The sequence below is a fragment of the Amblyomma maculatum genome, chromosome 8 (genome assembly GCF_055883805.1).
Source record: "Amblyomma maculatum isolate TAMU_Amacu chromosome 8, ASM5588380v1, whole genome shotgun sequence".
NCBI lineage: Eukaryota > Metazoa > Arthropoda > Arachnida > Ixodida > Ixodidae > Amblyomma > Amblyomma maculatum.
The window spans coordinates 121256715-121271774 of record NC_139351.1 but is presented as its reverse complement, the minus strand read 5'-3'; positions in this window follow the sequence as shown (position 1 = coordinate 121271774).

The window sequence follows — 15060 nt, the reverse complement described above, 5'->3', positions numbered from 1 at the left end:
CTTTTTTTTTTTTTTTTTTTTTCCGGACGCCTGCGTACTGCGACGATTACGTAATTAAGTTTCAGCTTCCTCCATGAGTTTCAGACATGTATCAGTCGTTTCAGTCTGCAAGGAAATTGACAAGTGATAAGCAGTCCGGCTGAAGCCTGAAAGCATAGCTTTAATATAAACAGTACAACACTGAAACTCCTTGAAGTAGATCGTCTCTTACTGCAAAGCTTTTGTAGCCAACGTTGCTAGCAGTTCTATCCATTTGTCGCTATTTGCGTTGTTCCTTTTTTTGTGGTGCCGCGATCGGCGCTTGGTTTGAAAGCTCTACCTTGGCTCTACGACATGGGTCGTATTGTACGCTCGATTAGGGAGGCTAGCCCGGCTTTAAGAAATGACTTCTGGCGCACCAGAGAAATACGCTCCTTGAGCACCACGAGGTAAAGATTCTTTAATTTTTTTTTTGTCACATTTACTATTATTTGTAACGTTATAGTCGTTGGGCGACATTTTCGCACACATTACCGTTACTACAACAGGATTTCATGTAACCTTCCAGCAAACTGGATTGTCGGTGAGCGAAAATGGATATCCCCACTGCGAGGCAGTTCACAAATTTCTTCTCCCTCGGTGCGCATAATTCATGAATTTCTTCACTACTAGTGGAGACGGTTCTGTTAATGGACTGTTACTCCGAAAAGTTGCTAAGTCTTGCTAATGATGAAGGGCATTCTGTTTAGTCAGTAAATACTAAAACATCGGCAATGAATCTGAAAAAAAAAAAAAAAAATTAAAGCATTTCAACCCTCAAAGTGACTCAGGAGGTTTTGTCAAAGTGGCTTAAAAACGGGTATTTAGGGAAAGCTAAGGGTTCCAATTTAGGGTGACACTATTTTAGCTGTCTGAAAAATCATAGTTGCCGAAGAGTACTAAACGTAACTTTGACAGCAAGGACCTATTCTACATCCCACGAAACGACCCATAAAAGCTCTGGACTCCTGGCTGTAGTGGCGCACATAATCTCTCTTTATTAGATGGCAATGGCTGTCATTTTCCAAAAGAGCTTCGTTCGGATGTAATATGAATGCATACTTCTAGTCTTTTTTCACTCAAGAACCAACTGTACACATTCCTATACATTGCCGAACCTAAATTTATCCTTCATGTCACCTATTAGTATCCTAGGCAAAGGAATCTGTAAACTTATTGATAATTTAAAGATATCTAGTGCTCCTGGGCCTGGCAACATTTCTGCTAAATTTCCTAACTATCCAGCCGTTTCCTCCAAATCATTTCCATGTGATCTATTTCGAGTGGCCAAATCCCATCTAGTGGAAGATAGGCAGAGTTGTACCTCATTTCAAAGCAGTAAATCGCTCTGATCCGTCTAATTATCATCCCATCTTGCTAACATGCATAGCTTCGAAGCTACTTAATAAACATATAACTTGCTCCAATTTAGCTAATCGTCTCGAAAAAAATTCCTTTTTCTTCTTGTACCAACATCCAATAGCTATTCATGCGAAACTCAGCTTTTCAAATTCACGAATGACCTCCACATAAACCTTGACTCATCATTTCAAACAGATGTCATTACCTCAGTTTTTCTATGGATTTTAACCACATTCCTTACCAATGCCTCATGGCTAAACTTTCTTGCTTTTCTCTAGACCCGCAATTATTGTCATGGATTCACTGCTTCTTAGCTATGATCGTACACAGTACACTTTCATCGACAGCCATCTTTCTACCATTACTAATGTAACTTCCGGAAGGCCTCAGGGCATCCCTTTCTCCCTTTCTTGTGAGGTGATCTACACTTGCTTAGGGATTGAAGAAGAGCTTGTAATGGTTTCCTATAAATCCCTCCATCCTGTGGCTGTGGGCAGCATGGAAAAAAATGTAATTGGAACTGTAGATAAAGTCAGAAGGAAAGTCTTTTTCCACCACCACTACCTCTATCGCCCTACATCTCTCAAAATGTTTCGTCAATTCTTTTCTGCCACTTATAGCCACTGCACCACCCTGGCGGGGTTATTGCAGAAGTGTAGAATGGAAGTGAGGAAGGACAGACGAAGGGGTTACACGTGCTTTAGCATTGCGTGGTCACTCATGATGCGACACGCGTGCAGTGCACGGAAGCGAATGTCGTCCACATGGCGAAGCGCGCAGGCAATGACTGCATTGATGCTGCAGCGTCCTTACATCTGTTGCAGTGGAACTTATAAAACAAGGAAATTTAGAAAAAGTGCCTTGCCTTGCCCTGTAATTTCTATAAATAAATTACCACAATGAATTTCACAATCCCAACACATTCTGCAAATTCTCCATGCTTGGACCCATGTGACCAATAAGGATAAACCTATACTCCTGTAACTTGAGAACTAGCTTGAACAGCTCTATAAAACTTAGTAGTTATTCAAATGTCCATGCTATGAGCCTAGGGTCCTAACTGTTTCATTAAGATATCTCAACGAACAAGAAATATGGCATTCTCTGACCCTTCTATGGCAATTTCCTCAGAATTAATTTTTAGCCTAGTGTGACTACTTAGGACAGCCGTATCTTGGGAACCCCTTGTCCAATTTTCATGTGGGTTCTTATATTCCATACCTCAATAGATTTCTTATGACAGGACAATCATTTCTTTTTTCAAGGTATTGTCTCTGGAATTAATGATAAACAGTTAAATTTTAGTTAATGCAGGTTTAATAATAACACTAATTTCAGGCCTGTGCTAAAATTTTACACCAGACTCGTTAACATAGTTGTCTTTTACTTCGCAAAAGAGCTGGTTGCAGCGTCAACTGCGGTTCTCGAGGTCGTCAGTTTTCGACAGTAGTAACTGCAGTACCTGTTGCTGTCGTTCATTTTCCTCTTTGCATTCAGAAATTGTAGCTTGTAAATCTTCAAGACAACGAAATTTTGACTCTAAATTCTGGAGCCAAGGTCAATTATGGTTCAGAAAATTTTATAGAAAAAAAAAAGGAAAACCTGAATAAGCGAATTCGAACTACTTCTTTTTCACGTTCAAAAACTCAGCACTAACACATTTTACCAAGAAACCATCAAGAAGCAAGTTTAATTGCAGTCTTATTTGTTTTCATATTTCTCTGGCTTACTGTTAACTGTTGCTGCTCGACAGGTGTGGAAATTGTATTTTAATTCGCCTTTGTAAGTTTCTTTGATTGTCTGCTAGGTTACGCTGCCACTACTGTGGACTATAGGGCTGTACCATTGACTGAACGGGTGCATGCTTCTCGCACAGGCTGTCGACAACAAAGATGCCATGTTTTCTGTGATGTAAAGAGCTGCACTTATATTTTGTATTGCCAAGGGTCATAATTGTCGTAATGGTGTTTTTAGGTGGTTCCTATCCCACAGGCCGTACTCAGATGTTCTCTTCCTTTCTCTCACCAGGTGGTGGGCGGCTATCGTATGTCATGCCCTTTGGACTGCCCACCGTTGTTGTACGAAGTCATGCGGGATACATGGCACGAGGTCCCAGCAGAGCGGCCCACCTTCAAGACATTGCTTTGCAAGCTCGAGGACATCAAATTCTCAGTCATAGAGGCTGCCATGGCCTTCCAACCCCCACAACTAGCACCCAGCCCACTTCTCTATAAAGAGGGGGAGAGGAGGATAGGTGGCTCCCAACCCCCGCAACTAGCACCCAGCCCACCTCTCTATAGAGAGGGGGAGAGAAGGATAGGTGGAGATGCCCTTGTGCCACAACGCCGCATTGTCCGCCAAGTGCAGCAGGAACAGGGGTTATGCCAGATCCTCTGAGCTAGACTTCTGCTGCCTCATCAGTCTGCCACGAAATGGCCGCTCATTGGAAACATACGAGGAGTGGCCCATCATGTCATGTTGCAATAGATTGTTGAGTGCATGATGCGAGAGTTTACAGTTTCTGCCGTCAATCTCGGCATGGGCATCACTATTCTGTGACGAAGAGCAATCCGCATTGACAGCCAAATGCCGCAAAAGAAGTGCGTCACGGAAAGAGTATGTGTTTGCATTGTGACTGCTTTGCCTGGTTCTGCTAGTTTTTGGCACATATGTGATCGGTGACATTGTCAACAGTGCTTTCAGCGTACGTGGCACCATTTTGCAAGTGCTGTGTGCTACTGCACAGCACCAACACAACAAAAGATCTGACAATCAATTATCGTGAGTGCCCATATGCAGTTATTAACATTGGAAGCGTGATTGAAAAAAAAAACTGGGAAGACTTTATGCTCCGTTTTTTGACTGCTCTGTATTCACAAACTTTACACTCATCTTTTCACTCTGTTCACTCAACAGCACTTAATGCGTTTCAGAAAGCAACCTCATACTAAAACGAGATCTTTTCTGGTACTTCACTGCCTCTGTATGTTATGCCCCTGAAGATAACTCCGGGCTTAAGTGCTCAATTATCGTATCCAGCATGGTAGACTGTGACGATGGATGCAGGGTTTGCTGATTTTGTAACCAAAGATGAGCCATGATACACATAAGAATGTGGAAATGGTTGCCACAAGTGTTCAGAGATCCTGAAAACTTGCCCTACAGGGTCTGTATTCAGAGTTTGCATCGTTTTCAGAAGTGTTGTTTTCTCCCTGGTGTCGAGAGTCACCCGATTGATGGAAACACCAGGACCAGATGTCAGTTTGGTTGCCACCAGTTCCAGTTCCAGCGTTTCCACCAATCGAATGAAGGCAGACACAGAGAAAATGACAAAAACTTGAATTACGGACCCTGCATAACACACAGTGCCAGCCAGTGAGCAAGCTGGCACAGTGCGCCACTCTTTTAGCTTTGGATGTGATAGTTGTGCATCGGAATCAAGTGACACATGGAGTGAGTATTTAGAGAGGCTGCAATTCTGTGTGCACTGTACAACCACAGCGTTCAAGTACCATACCATGCAACGACGGTGGGATTTGGAGTTTTATATTTGTGTTTGATCAGCGAGCTAGCTGTGTTGTTTTTACGTGCGGTACAGCTATGCGATGCATGAACGAAGGTTGTTTCATTCCGTGGCACACCCATCTTCTAGATGCTCCTGCTTCGGGTAGCAAATGCGATTTTGTGAGTGTTAATGAGTCAACCTTGCTTTTTGGCCAACTTCCAGCTATGTTCCAGAAACATTCTTTTCACAAGCGCGTATGTGTATAACGTCAATGAAGAGATGATTGACGTTGCGGTGTATGGGAACAAACTCTCTTTATATTTATTTTTTTAGAGCTTCTGTAAGTGCAAAGTTTATGAAGTTAATAGTTAAAGTTAAAAAAAAAGACTGTTTAAAAATGTGAATACCACGTGTGAGTGACCTTGACTTAAATGGCTTGCATTGTAACTATGTGCTGTACAAAATAGAAAACTAATTCATTCTTTTCTTTCGTTTGTCTTTTTCTTACACTTCAGTATGCCATTGTGTAGTTGTCACTTTTCTTGGAATATGTATTGGTTATAGTGTCATCGTAATAGCTTGACCAACTTTCAGCATGGCGTCTCCAGAATTCTTAGATTCTTGATGGCACCTGTGTCTGTCACAAAGGTTTGAAGTTTAGAGCATTTGAAACATCTTAGCTTCCCCCATATACCAAGGCTGAGATTTACCCACCTCAGGACAGGTTTAGAGGGGGCTTCAAGGCTGTGTGCCTTGCACCAAGCATCATGAGCAGCCATGTTGTATGCTTTCTGGCGGGTAAAGGTGGGGTACTTGTCAAGCAGCTGTGTCACAGGCTTCCTGGAACTTTTGCAACGGTGAGTTGGTAACTACTGCCTCCAAGATGTGGAATACTGAGGCATTGTGCTGGCAAGGAAAGGTTTCTTCACAGGGAAACCACTGCAACAATAGCCAAGCCCTTAGAACATGTCGCACCTTTGTCTGCAGTAGTATGAGCACTTTGTCGGAGTAATTTCAACCACCTGGGGATATTTAAAATGTGCTGACATCACAGGTTAAAGATTCCCAGGTGGTCGAAATTACTCCGTAGCCCTCCACTACAGCTCCTCTTTCCATTTTCAGCCCCAGCTTCCTCCCTTGGGAGGGGGGTGTTCAGGTGTCCACAAAAAAGTGTAACAGATACTGCACCTTTCCCTTTCTGTGAACCAGTTATTATTATCAGAAGTGCTTGTGGACCTTTGGTGTGAATAGTTATGACTGCTCCATGCCCAGCCAGCATTGCAAGAGTGGTGAGCTGGCAGCCAAGCTTACTGTGCAGCTGTTTTGTGTGGTGAAGTCGCTGGCTGCAAAAGCTGTGGACTATCAAGAACTCAATACTGCTAGGATTGGAACCTGTTGGAAACCCAACTGTTTTTTGTTTTGTTTTTTGCGACTAGGGTGTTTTGAAAGTTATCACTGGGCACATGTTGAAAAAATAATAGGACATCTAGACACTGGGTATTCTTGTTAGAATTGTGTTCAGGAGGTACAAATGAAAAATTCAGTAAAGGTGCACAAGGTGCTAGATTATTCATCCACAATCTTCCCTTTGCCCTATGTTTAAAAGGACACTGAGGGCAAACTGAATTGTATTGATAAGTCACAGCATCATGACAAAAAGGCTGCTTTCATCAGAAGCTTTTATAAGAAGGCACCAAAAAATGGAACATAAGTATTGCTGCCAACAGCTGTTCTCGTATGAAAAACTATACAAAAATGTCAAGCCAGATTGTGATTGCCATTCTTACAAGAGATGATAATGTGCTGGTTCTGGCATCACAAGCTTGAAGTGAGTGATTACTCCAATTTTCTCCCAACAAATACGTTTTCTGTTGGAGAAACATTAGCATAGTCGGGATGAGCCATAAAAGTGGTCTCTACCAAAAACAAAATTTCAAAAAACTTTGTCTCGTCTGCCTTTAAGCTGAATGCTAGTAACTCCACAAAGCCCTTCCAGAAGCAAAATTTGCGCCGAAACTTTCCCCTCCTGTGCTTCTTTTTGCCTTTCTCCTTTTTTTCTTTTGTTGCTTGTTCTTAAAAAAATTCTAGGGGGCACTTTGGATCTCTAAGATGCTACGAGGCGAAAGCCTTTACTGCTCTGTGGTCCCAAGCCCTTAACTACCAGCACCGCTTTCTCTCTTCTTTCACTCCCACTTTTCCCTTACAGCCCGGGTCAGGTGTCCGCAGAGAATTACGACAGATACTGCGCCTTCTCTTTTCTGTGTGTATCAGGTCAGGTATGGAGTTTGGGTGTGGCAGTAAGCACAACATGACGGCAGGCTTAGGTTATATGAAGTAACACTAACGGCGATGTTTGGCAATACAAAAGGGCTGACTCGACCACAAGAGATACTTCTCAACAAAGTAATAACAAACGCAGCTTGCACAACGCATACTTGAGAAGTGGTTTCTCGGCAGACACGAAACACTCAAACACTACACCCACTAGGAACAGTGCAGACCTAAAAGATTTTATATGGCAATGTGCGTCTTTTTCACGAGGAAGAAGCAAAATTATGCATATTCAACACGATGACATGGTCACCCTAGCACATCAGATACTATCAAGCACTGCAATACAACATGCCATTGCCACCTATGGCAGTATGTGAGAGCGACCTGCTTCGAGTAGTGTGAGAGAGGTCGACTTAATAGCACGCAGATCGGCAGCATGGCAAGCAACGAGAAACAGATTGAAGACCCCTGAAGAAGCGAGAATTAAGCTACACTCCCTTCTCTTCTAACTCCCTAATTGCCCAAACAGCGGCCGAGAGCCATCCCTATAAAATAAAGGTTTTATTCATTCATTCATTCTTTCCTGTAAATCAATTTGAAACGCCGCTGATGTCTGCTTCACTGCGTATGCTGTGTGGTTGCGGCGTTCAAGGAAGCACTAAATGAAGGGCACAGCACGCAAACCTGGATTGGACGCCAGGCGGGCTCAGCTTTGTAAGTGAATCGCCTGATAATGTAATCGGTCATGACATGATGTCATGATCGAATTTGACGTCATGATAACGTCAGTTCTGGTTATTATACGTGACCGAATGTGACTTCATGATGACGTCACGACTGGTCATGACGTCACAGTCTCGCGGTATCTCGTGGAATCTCGCGAATAAGTGAGACACTTCTCGCGGACGCACGGACGGACGGACAAGCTAATAACGTTGGCGAGTCATATGAGCCACTAAAGGCTTTCACCTTATATATCATATTTTCACGACTCTAAGCAACACCCTTCCCTCACCCCCCAACTCAGCGGAAAAATGTTGAAAAAAAAATAAAAATGCCTGTGGTGCAATGGCTGCTTGGCTACGCTTATGATCCGCTTTGTGGTAGCTTGGTGGGCACAAACCAGACACAGTTATCAATTTCAGAGGTTTATGCGCCACCTTCGCCGAATGATCAATACGATGTGCCCTTTACAATAGCTGAATTAGACGCCGCTCTTGCTTCTTGTCGGCATTCATCTGCACCTGGTCCTGATGGGATTACTTATTCAACCTTATCAAACCTAGGCAAGGATGGAAGAACTGCACTGCTGAATTATTTCAATAATATACGGGCTTCGAGTACTGTTCCTGAACACTGGAAGATTAGCCGCCTGGTTGCTCTTTTGAAGCCTGGAAAGCCCCCTCTCGAACTTACCTCATACCGGCCAGCAAGCTGTGTTGGAAAAGTTATGGAGCGAATGGTGCTGGCAAGACTTGAGTGGTTTCTAGAGAGTAATGATCTTTATCCGAATATGATGACTGGATTTCGCCGGGGACGCTCTTTCATTGACAGCGTCATCGACCTTGTGGCGACCGTAGAACACGAAAAGCGTCACCATCGACTAGTAGCTGCTGTCTTTTTAGATGTAAAGGGAGCTTACGACAACGTCCTCCATGATGCTATTCTTGATGGACTTGACGATGTGGGAGTTGGTGGCCGGCTGTACTTGTGGACTGTGAGCTATCTCAATGGCCGCTCTGTTTACATGACTACGCCTGAAGGAGATACTACCCGCTTTCAGGTCGGTCGTGGAGTTCCACAGGGAGGAGTCCTCAGCCCAACTTTATTTAACGTTGCGCTAACTGGCATGGTGAGTGAACTGCCAACTAACATCCACATAAGTGCATATGCTGACGACATCTGCATCTGGGCCTCTGGTTCGACGCGCCCACAACTACGTGCGAGATTACAATGAGCTGTGTCATTGACATCGATGTACTTATAGCGTCAAGGTTTATTTTTAGCGGCAGAAAAGTGTGCAGTGATCGCATTCACGGGAAAATGTGTCAGCCGCTACCTGATTACTCGTCATGGAGTCGCAATACCATACGTCTCCAGGCGTAATTATAATTGGGAGTAATTATTAACCACCGACTATCTTGGTCGAAACATATTACTATGGTGAAGAAAAAGCTAATTAATTTTTGCCATGTACTTCGTTTCATAGCTGGCATCAAATGGGGTCCAATTGTGAGCGCTCCTTAATACGACTTTACGAGACTGTTTGTAGGCTACATCCGATACAGTCTCCCAGTACTATCTAGTATGAGCATTTCCTGCTTGCGGACTTTAGAGAGCGTGCAAGCGCAGGCACTGAAAATATGCCTTGGGCTGCCCAGATGCACTTCTAACAAAGGCACAATCGAAAAGGCACATGCTCGCCCAATATCCATATACTTGTCGCATGAACCACTTCGTGTATATTTGCGAGTACTTACAAGACACCGTTTTCACCCACTGAGCAAAATTCTGAATGAGCGGCCGGACTGCAGTTTTACAAGGGCACTCCGCTGCCATCAGTCGCAAGTACCGACAGGATATGCCCTCCCATATCGTTCCGCCCAACTACCATGGACAATGGATAAACCTTTGGTGCACCTTCGTGTTCCCGGAATACTAAAGAAATCATTGGTGCCAATTAGTGGACTCAAACAACTCACTCTGGCACACATCTGGTCAGAATATCCTAATTATATTCACGTATACACCGATGGATCTGTGTCAGCACGGATATCCGCTGCAGCTGTGGTCACCAACTCAGAAAACGACTCTACATTTCCTTTTGGGACATACTTTTACATCAACTGCTGCTGAACTTGCAGCCATTCGGGAATCTATTCGCTACATATGTGGGGAACCACCTCAAAAATGGTGTATATTCACGGACTCAAAGACAGCATTGCGAATTTTGGAAAACTCCTTACACCACACTGCCTACCAGTCCCTGGCACTAAACATTATGGAGCTCCTAACATCTGCCCAGCTGCAAGGCCACAGGATACTGTTTCAATGGGCCCCTGCCCACTGCGGGCTCCATGGGAATGAACAAGCCGATGATGAAGCGAAAACCGCACTCATCAATGGCCTCCAAACAGACGTGCCTTTTTCAAGAGAGGATACAACTTGCCTTCTTACGAGTTGTATGAAGAATGCTACAGCAGCTTACTGGCCCCAGCCAGACGCCCGACACATTCGTCTAAGAAGGCTAGATCGAACATTGAAATTTTATGTTCCGCGTGATACTCCGCGCTATCAGGCATGTTTGCTACACAGACTTCGTTTAAATGTGGCTTTCACGCGCAAGTACTTACATTTAATTGGACATGTGGACTCGCCGGAATGCTCAACTTGTGGCATCCCAGAGACTGTGGACCATATATTATTGGTGTTCCCAGCATATGTGTGCGAAAGAAGTGTGCTAGCCGCTTCCTTAAAGCGTTTGGACAAGAGGCCTCTGTCGGAAGAACTGCTGTTGGGCACTTGGCAGGACAAGGGGAAGGGTGTCCAGGCAGTGCGTGCTCTTTGCCGTTTGTTATGCGCCAGCGAACTTGATTCGCGCTTGTAATGCAAGCCACTGTGCCTGTAGATATGTATTTCATATGCCTTCTCCCACATCGTCACCCATCATGATCTTCTTTCTTTTCTCCTTTCCCTTCCCCAGTGCAGAGTAGCAGGCCAGATTTGAATTATTCCGGCCAACCTCTCTGCCTTTTCCTTTCAATAAATCCATCTATCTATCTATCTATCTATCTTGGTTGTGCTTTGGTTTATATATCGACGTCGACAGACAAAGTATATATGTAGCTTGTTTATTCATCCTAATGAATACGCTAATGTGGTTGGTAAAGTAGAGTGATTTGGTCTCTATTTTGAGTATTTTGTATGTTGTCTCTGGTGTAGATATTTAGCCAACATTCCTAACCCTAGGCTCTGCAGAAGAGGACTCGCACTGGGAACTCGAGCAGCTAGCGGACCGCTTAGCTGCATAGCTCTCACGGCTTTTCTGTAATCGGGCGGCACGTTTTTGTCGGTTTCATGTGCATGTTGCTCCTTCTGCTTATCAGCCTGTCTACTGGCCTTTTCTGTGACTTTGTCCATGGCGAAACTGATCAATCGAGTTGTTGTTGTGGCTGTAGGAAGAAGGAAAAGAAAATGCACAGGCCTGCTCCTGGCTCTGTAGCTGAGCCACCTTTTTCTTTTCTTTTTTTGATTGATTTATAGGAAGGGAAAGACGCGATAACTGTCTCACTTGTTTCTGCGGACACCTCAACCGCGCCGTAAGAGAAGGGCCGAAGGTGGAGTGAAAGTGGAAAGAAAGAGGAGCCGTATTGGAGGACTTCGGAGTAATTTCGACCACCTGGGGATCTTTAATGTGCGCTGACATCGCATAGCACACGGACGCCTCTTCGTTTCGCCTCCGAGCTGAGCCACCTCCGCTGCCTCGTGCGGACAGAAGAGAGAAAGTAAAGAAGAAAGAAAAAGAAGAGGGAGAGAAAGACGCGCGCCGCAACAGCCGTCGTCCACCACCTAAGCGGTGGCGGGTGCAATGACGGCCTACAACAGATAAAAATTCGGTGGCTGCAGCTAGACCCCACCGCAAGCGGCGTTAAACTGCCGTCACAGCCCCGTAGGGCCAGGAACTGCTCAATCGCCGAAGCGCCCGCGGCCGCACACCCTCTCCACACGGAGCGAGCGTGCGTCATGGAGCTGCTAGGCGACGGAGAAGCTAGCTGCTAGGCGAGGCGGCGGACGAGGCCTTGGTAACTACCGCGCGACGGCGCGCCATGGCTACCGCGAAGAAACGGTCTAGCAGGCGTAGTGTTGCTTCCGCAACAAAAGTTTACATGCAAATCTAAGCAGCCTTTTTCTTTTTTGTGTGAGGAAGAGCGCGTGCATAGACAAGGCTACGAACGTATATACTCACGTTAAAGAACCCTAGGTGGTAGAACTTTCCGGAGTCCTCCACTACGGCGTCTCCTGAGTCGCTTTGGGACGTTAAACCCCACAAACCAAACCAAACCAAGCCATTCGCATTGCCGGCTTGTGCTGCGTACCGATCGTCCTGCACGACAGCTAGTGGCACAGAACGTCAAAAACCGACCGAAAGCGACCCCGATAACTCTATCAGCATGTTACTTGCACCTGGAATTATGTTTAATTGCACCGCATGCCCCTAGAAGGATCATTGGAAAGGCTTTCTGGCGCTTCAGGGGAAGGAAAAAATTAGGGAGAAAAAAAAAGCGTTCACAGAGAAGGAGACCAGAACGGCAATACGTGGCAGTGTCGTAGGTTAGGGCGCTTGCGCTCAAGTATGCGGGATCGATCCCGGCCTCGGCGGCAGCTTTTCGCTGGAGGTGACAAGCAAGGCGCCCTTGTGCTCGCGATGTCAGTGCACCCCATATGGTCGAAATTTCCGGAGCCGTCCACTACGGCGTCTCTCATAGCCTGAGTCGTTTCGGGACGTTGACAGGTGAGGTGGACAGTTGTCGGCACTTTTGTCGAATACACCGTCGCGAAATATTCCCGCGCGATGAAGATGTCACGGCTTGAGGAAGATGAGAAAGGTAGAAAGATGAACGTAAAAAGAAAAGACGAAAGACCGAACGTGCGCGCGCGCATACCGTTTCGTGGCAAGGGTTCCTGTAGCAACGTATTCGTGATCTGCGCTTTAATAGTTCTCTTTATGGCGAGTACAGAAATTATCCGATAAGCGCTCTGAGGTCTTCTCGGCGTATTCAGGAACTGCTGCTCGTTGAGCGTGATGGGTGAAAAGTCACGTGAGTTGTATTCCACATCTGTTTTCATGGAATATATGGGAGGCCAGAGGTCTGAACGACTGCGCGTTGTGCACATCGTTCATAAATTGTATTAGCTGAGAGGAGGTGGCTAAAGATCGAGACTGCAGGCTGCAAGATGGAGCAAATTAAAGGCTCATCTTCGATAGCAGGGGAAGGGATCCGTGTATTCTAACGTATTTTCTGCAATTTTTGTAATGAACACGTAATTGAACGCCGAATGACACGCACGCATGAAACGAGAAAACCAGAACAGGGTTAGGGCGCTGTCGAGTACGCAACTTCATTTACCTTGATCAATTGGGGAGCGCCAATTCTGCAAAACTGCCCGCCAGCCATGGGGACCCCGTTTTAGTGAGGCTCTCTGCGTTTGCTTACGGACTGAAGAAAGGTTTTCGTAGAAAGGTTTTGTAGGGTAGCGACATGTTTAAAAAAAAGGGGCACTTCAGCTGCTTCTAGAGAGTATGATGCTTCAGTGCTAATGGCCCCCGTCCGTGGTCTTGTATCGTACATCCATTTACTTAACCTGCTATTCCTTGGAAGGTGCGATTAACATCTCACCAACCCAGCTCGACGCATGCAGCAGCCGTGGTTGGCACCTGCCATGTCATGGTTTCGTAACATCGTAAAAACCTGCCAAAGCCATGCCGGTGGTTTTTGCACTCAAAGCCGACAACGCCAGCTATATTTGCTGCATAACGATGCCTTTAATGATATATGTTAAAATATAATTGAGAGAGTTAACATGCGACCTAGAAAACCTTTTTCTCCGCTGCAACCACCGTTGATCTCTAGCTCTAAAACATTTTCATCTCTCCCTTTCTCCCGCTTTCGAAGAGGAAAAAAATGGCAGGGTTTTAACGCAGTTAAACCGAGTAGGACGTGCGGAAGGTTTTAATTATTTATTCTCAAGGCCTTTTGAAGTTGAGAGTAAAAGTGTAAAGATCGAGTGTGTTGCAGCCTGCGCGTGGACGAACCCCAACTGAAAAACATTGCCAAATGCTGGTCCAACGTCGTCAAACATCCCGGCAATGTATTAACGTAATCTATAGGTCAACAAGGTTGGACAGAGTTTAGGATTGGTTTCTAGCCTGACACTGGCCGACTTTCGGCCGCCGAAGGCCAACCTTGCTGACAGTACTGTCCACCATAGGAAAGCAAAATGCTCCCTGTATAGTTTCAACATCGCACTAAAATTTTTCGGGGTTTAACTTGGCTAGACCAATAATGCCGTGCAAAAGCACTACTTCAATTACCCTAACCAGGATATGTGATGTCATGATTTGGAGGACCAATTAGAAGTCATGCACAACGACTGTTAAAGTTATCGATTGGCCTTGGTCACGGAGCAAGAAGCTTTCTACTTCCATGGCTCTGGTATCCGTATGTTCCGTTTGGGTAGGTGCGCTGCGCTACATTTTGTTCCCTTCGACCATGTACCAACCAGCCCAAGTATCTAACCGTATGTGTGTTCTCGCGTTAAAGGGGTCATGACAGCTAACTAACAACTGAGCATAAACTGATTATTGCATTTCACTCCTTACAGGTTAAATTATAAATCCTGGAAATTTGAGCTCATTGCGTGCAGTAGATAGTTTTAAAATTAATTTTTATTATTAATATCGAAATTAGCTTTCTGGTCTGGCAACCATTGGCCGCTGACGTCACAACGTCAACCGTGATCTCCTTGTCTGAGTGTTGTGTTGGACTGTCGAGTGAGTTTCATTGGTCGCATTTGATTATTCTTTTTTATTTTGTGTACTTAATATGAAATTAGTGTAGCACGGAAGTGGAGAGGGGCCGCCAAGAGTGGGGAAAGGTGGAGGAGGCTTACATGTGCGCATTGTCCCAGGGCCCCATTTTTCTTAATCCAGCTATGATTAGCTTTTAAAAAATGGTGAAATTTGCTTTACTCAATACAGGCAGCAATCAGGCAGAGGTTGAGATTGGTACGTATATAGAATTCACAGACTGTGCGTTCGCGGGTACGAAGCAACGCTGTTCATCGCCAACTCTTCAAATCTATGTCCACTCATAACGGAGAAATAAAAGCATGCCTTGCTG